The sequence below is a fragment of the Furipterus horrens genome, unplaced genomic scaffold (assembly GCF_987537825.1).
Source record: "Furipterus horrens unplaced genomic scaffold, mFurHor1.1.pri manual_scaffold_5, whole genome shotgun sequence".
Lineage (NCBI taxonomy): Eukaryota > Metazoa > Chordata > Mammalia > Chiroptera > Furipteridae > Furipterus > Furipterus horrens.
The window spans coordinates 12,707,867-12,713,908 of NW_028327175.1; positions in this window are offsets into that span (position 1 = coordinate 12,707,867).

The following is a 6,042-nucleotide window of genomic DNA, read 5'->3' on the forward strand; positions in this document are numbered from 1 at the left end:
CTACAGTATTCTTCAATTAACGCCTCTCCGCCTGAACTAGCTGGCGTGGGTTCTGTTGCTTTCTACTACGAATCCTGATAGAGAACAGTAATTGCCTGTCTCGTCATCATTCATTCTTTATCTGAAAAGTCATCACATCTACTTTGCTGAGGGTTTTTTTTTTTTTAGTATAAACATATAATTAGTAAAAAGCATTCCTTTTGTATATTTAAAAGGAAGCCTTTTTAAGCTAGATTTGGGGACCCAGATCCCTAGCCTTCAGTTTCGGTGACCAGCCCCCGCCCAGGACCAGCTTACACACTGGCCAGGATCAGCCCGAGGCAGATTCGACCACATCAGCACTGTTTCTTCGGTTCATGCAGGAGCAGGTGCTGAGACTTGTTGGTGTGTTGAATGTATTCATTCTGGATCGCGTAAGCAAAGACCTTGGGCCTCTGTCTTGCAGTCAGTTGTGAAAAGTGGAGGTTCCAAACAGTAGGCTCTTTTGAAAACAGTGGCTACAGAAGAAATTCAGAGTCCCACTTGTAACTTTAGATAAAAGACCGGGACTGAAGCTTTGACCTGTGCTGCCGAAATACCCACACGAGCAGCTTCACTGGTGGGAGTAACTTTGAATAAGTCTAAACAGCGATTGTTAGGAAGGAATGCCAATTCCTTACTCCTATGTTTACATCTTGTCAACCCGTTGGTCCCTCCCTTCATCTCTCTTTACTCCCTATTTTCCATGTATGTGATGGGCAGAGTAGGAGAGTGGGCCCATCAGCCCCTTCCTCTTGCTGTGAACTGACTAGTCCAGGAAGCAGGCATTTCTGCCTCACGTTTCAGCAGGAGAGGGTTGTGCAGAGGTCTGGACCGGGTGGAGAAGTTCCTTCCACCTCCACAGAGAAGGGGCAGCTGGCCCACTGTCATCGCAGGTGTGCAGCTGTGTGCTCTGAGCTGGTTTATCAGTGACAAACGCCAAGATTGGCTTTGCAGCTGCTAGACTCCTGGGTTTTTCTCCCTCTCAACTGCCTCCTCACCCGGGGGGGGGGGGGGGGGTGGAGAAAAGGAACTACTTACCAAACCTCAAAACCTTTATATTCTTATATCTTTCTCTAGTTTCATCCCTATCTAGCCAACTCCTGGCAACTGATCCCGTGACATCCTTCATTTAACTGAAATGTTCCTGTAAGTTCCCTTAGCCACAGGGCTTTGATGATCCTCTGCAGGGCACGATGCCATAGAAAAACGTCTTTCTGGGGAACCCATTCTCTGACCAGTTCAGCTATCAATAGATATTTCCTTATCTGTTAAAGCTTTGCTCCTCGTAGCACCTTGGCCCTCACCTTCCTTGAGTTTTTTTTCCCCCTATTTAAAAACCAGAAGTCTAACCACAATTCGTCCGGGGCTGTGCGCATCCGCATCTCACTGCCCCTCCCCGTGATGGCGGAGGCGGTAAGGCAGCTTTCCAGGTTCTTCTCATGCGTTCGCCATTATTGGTTACAACGAGGAGCAGCTGAGAATGACCAGTGCAAGGCCCCGGTCCAGGATGTAAACGTCATCAAATAATGCTGTTTGATTCCTTACCCTTTCCTAGTAAGTGGACAACTCAGAAGGGGTTACCGCCGGAGTCTGTTCTGGCATCAATGGGCCTCTCATTCGAACGATTTTAAAGGTGACTTTTCTGCAATAGTGGCCGTAAACATGGCACAGAACCGTGCAGGAAACAGAGAAAGCTCCCCGTGAAGCTCAGGCTAGCACGGAGGTTATTTTTGCTCATTTCGCCTCACCCTTGTCTCAGGTGCGGTTATTGATCTAGATGAGAAAGGCAAGATCGCCCTCTGCTGCCTGGAATTAAAATAGCATTTAATTTTTCCCGGCGGCACATCCGTTGAGTAAAGCCTTATAACCAGTAGCCAGTCTCCTTTCACTAAAGGAGTTCTGGCATCACTTGAGATTTAGAAGGCACTTTGAGATACTGAGGACTCCAAGAAGTCATAACCTGAAGAAATTGGTTTACCCAAGTCGCTCCCAGAATGACTGTCTTTAAGAGCCTGTAGGAAACACGACTTCCTATTTTCAAAGCCAACAAATAACTGTTATTTCACACAGGCCGCTGTGAATCTAGGTGCAATCATCTGTCCGTCCTCGGATGGCACCATCCTTGGTCAACCAACCCTTGGTTCTAGTTCTCCCCCGGTTCCCCAGACGCCCCGCCTCCTGTCCCCACTTCTGCCCCCACGCCTCTGCCAGGTCCAGTCACGCCTGCTTTCTTGAACCTCTTCTCTCAGCTCCTTCCTCACTCACCACAGCCCCCAATTTCATCCCGGCCCTCATTTCTGACCTGCCTCCCCAGACCCCACAGACTCTGTGCTTCTGTCCACCCAGTGACCCCTAGACTGGGAAGTGCATGAGGGCGGGAGTCTTGTCTGCCGTCCCCACTGCCTCGTATGTCACCTCCCGTTCCACAGATGGAGCCCGACCCACCCCCAAACGCACCGCCTTCAGAGCGAACTGTCAAATCCAACAGAGAGGATCTTTGGTCTTCGGCAAGAACCACGTCGGTGGTGTGGAAAGAGCTGAAGTCAGGGTACACGAGGACACAGAACGCCGAGGGACAGAAAAGAGAGTGCTTTTGGGTTGACAGCGAGAAGGCCACGAGGAGAGGAGTGGACGGTAGAGAAGGGATAACTGTTGGAGCGAAGCTGTAGGGGAGCAGATAAAAACATTACTCCTAAAACTCACTGACTTCTCGTAACAGTTCCAGGAAGGAGGCATTTTTCAATGAATAAGAGGTTCAGAGAAATTAAACAGATCTAACTGGTGACAGGATATGAACCGAACTCTGTTTCCAAAGTTCACCCCCTTGCCTCTGTAGCCCACTGTCTCCCACGGGGCCAGGGGCTCGGAAGAACGGTTGCCCTGAGAAGCAACAGGGGAAGGAAGGGGACTAAGCGCAAGGGCGTTGTCTGAAAGTCTGCACAAGGAGCAGTTAGCCCCTGTCTGAATCCCTGCCCTGTGCCAGCAGGTGGATTGTCCCACCGTGCACCCCCCACCCCAAGACCCTTGGGTTTACTCTCTGGAGAGAGGGGCTGTGACCTGGGACAGCAGTCTGGGCACATGAGGGGGAGGTGCTGTTTTGGCATACTGAAAAGATCCCCCCCTCCCCAAGCCCTCTTTCCTAATGTAAAATCGAAATGTCACAGGCTTACCATCCAGGGAGAGTGGAAGAAATGGCTACAGGAAAGACGTCTAAACTTTGGGGGGCGGGGGCGGTGAAAGACAGGTGACATGAAGGGACTGCGGATAGGAATGGATTCCTCACAGAAATGCTAAAAGGTAGAGGAAAATGGGAGCAACGTCTTCCAAGTTCTGAGGGAAAAAAATTTCAACCAACAATCCTATACCCTGCATCCCTGTTTGAAAAGCCACTGGAAAATCCTGTTCACCAACATGAAATAGTGAACAGAGAAAAAGGAAGACATGGAATCCAGGAAAGAGGCCTGAACAGGGAAGTGAGGTAAAGGCTAACGGAGGTGAGTGCTGCCACACACCCCAGGTGGAAGGTTCTAGAAGGGTCTTAGAGATAAATGAAATTAGAAAATTGTCTGTCAGATTTGGTTGACAGATGATAATTATGTGCAGGGATGGAGGTGCCAACAAACCTTATTATGGCAATCATTTCACAATATTTATGTGTATCAAATCATCATACTGTATACCTTCAACTTACATGCCATGTGTCAATAGTATCATAATAAAGCTAGAAAAAAGAAAGCATTTGGCTTTTGGAAGAACTATAATGAAAGGTATCAAAGAGCCATTCAAGTCAGATATTCACAGAAAATATTTTACAAGGGATAATTTTTAAGTCCAATAAAAGCAAAAAAAAAAAAAAGTTGCACTAAAAATCATAGAATACTATTTGATTTAGAGCATCATATTTATGGACATAGCAACAAGGGCAGCTAGTATGAATATTTAACAAAGGGAAGATGTCATATTAGAAGGATGGAGGAAAAGAAATCAGGGAATGTGAACTGAAATCCTCATCTTCGCAGTCAATAGAGCGTCTGAAAGGGAAGAATCAAAAACAGGAACAGAGGCCCACACCAGCGGCGGCAGAAGTGGCTGCCTGGGACCCTGGTAATCAGAGCAGGGTCTCAAGGACAAGAGACTGGTTTTCTGAAGTTTACTATTTCCCTTTAAGGCAGAAGAGAGAAGGCAAGTCAGAGAGGGAAACGAGCGCCTTCTCCCCGAAGTGTGCTCCTCAGCAGCAACCAGGAGCCTCTCAGACCCACGGAATGCGAGTCTGCGTTTCCGTCTCCTGGGTACTCCCAGCACAATTGCAGAAGCACCGGTGTAGCGGTCCCAGTGCTCATGCAGGTGTCCGTCGCTGTAGGAAAGGTGAGGAAGTGAAGTGAGGGGATGCACTGGGCACATGGTGATCAGGGGGTTCAAGTGTGACCTCAGGTCCCATTTGAGGTCCTTCCCCCTTCCCCTTGCCTACACTGCCTTCACCCAACTGCTCTGTCCTCCTGACCTAATCCATCTTTACAGATTTGGGGTTTGGTACCTATTTTACACATTTTGGTGCCTACTTTGTTTGGGGTACCTGTTTTTTAATTTACCAAACCTGCCTTTACAGAATTTATCACATGGTGGCTGTAACTTCGCTGTCGTTGTTTTCAAACTGTTCCTATATGTTTAATTATGAAGTTAACTCTCAATAGGCTTGATGCCCAATAAAGGCTTAGCAGTTGGGGTCTTTTAATTGTTACACGCCTGAACAGAACAGATGAGTAAGTCAGTAAATAGAACAAGCATTGCCTTCCAGAAAAGAAGGAAAAGCAAGCAAAAGACTACAGAGCAAAGAGCTTTGAAGGGATAAGCCCAGACTGTAGGAGCCTTCAGCAGGGGGTCCCTTAAAGCTCCCGCTGGAAGCAAGGGGTGAGCTGAGCAGGTGGCTGCTACACAGAGGGTTCTCTGGTTCTCAGTTCTGCCAACCTCCGTCTTTACTATTCACTCTATCTTCTGTATCTTTAAAGTTGAAAGATTTATAACGCTTCTTTGACTGGCTCAAGAAAATTGTTAATATATCGTATAAGCCATGTGCTACTGTAAGTATAAAAATAGGTAAGAAAAATCAGGCTAAAACCATACTTGGTCTTTGGGCTACAAAATTATTCTGTAATATGAATTTCTTTAAACTGAAGAAAAATCCAAACGAAGATATTGTGAATTTTAGGTTAAATAAAATACACTGTTTTAAAATGATTCTGACTTGATGTTCATGACTCTGGTATCATGACTTGATTTAAATATAGCTTCCCTCAAGATACACATAAAAATTAATCACAAACCTATCAAAGACTAAGTCTTAAGACAGTCAGAAGCAAGGCTTAATTATGAAATTTCAAAATAAATCCCTGATTAAAGATCATATCTCCTTTATTAAAGTGAGGATTAATCTACGCAAATTCGCTTTGCTTTTTCAGTGACCCTTGCACACACACTATCGGGGTTATTAGAAAACTGCCAAGATGTTACCTTTTAAAAATTATTATATTAAAGAGAAATTTATATATAGCTACGCAAGAAATTCCTTATTTTGTGGCATTCTCTCAACCACCATTCACTGGTAGAAAAATTCAAAAACTATCCCTTAAGAGAGAATATGAAATTTGTATAACAAGAGACAAAATGGCCCAGAACAGTGGTTTTAATTGTTGAAAGGTTTATATCCAAAAAGAAGTGACATAAAAGCGCCACTCCGAAGACACCATCCTGCCACTGGTAAGCAGGCGCCCAAGCTCCTATCCCAGTTAGAGAACAGCACACATTGGAGAGTTGCTCCCCTCCACCCACCTAACATGTCTGCTATAAAAAAAAACATTAAAGGTAAAACATAAATTGAAGTTTTTATTTTTATACTGTAATCCAATTCTAATCTTTCTTTCACCTGAATCAAATTTGAAAAATTTTATTTTTCAACAGCATTCATTCACAAAACTGTTCTCCCTCATCACACTGAAGCAACCCTCGTGGTTTACGTCCAGTGCT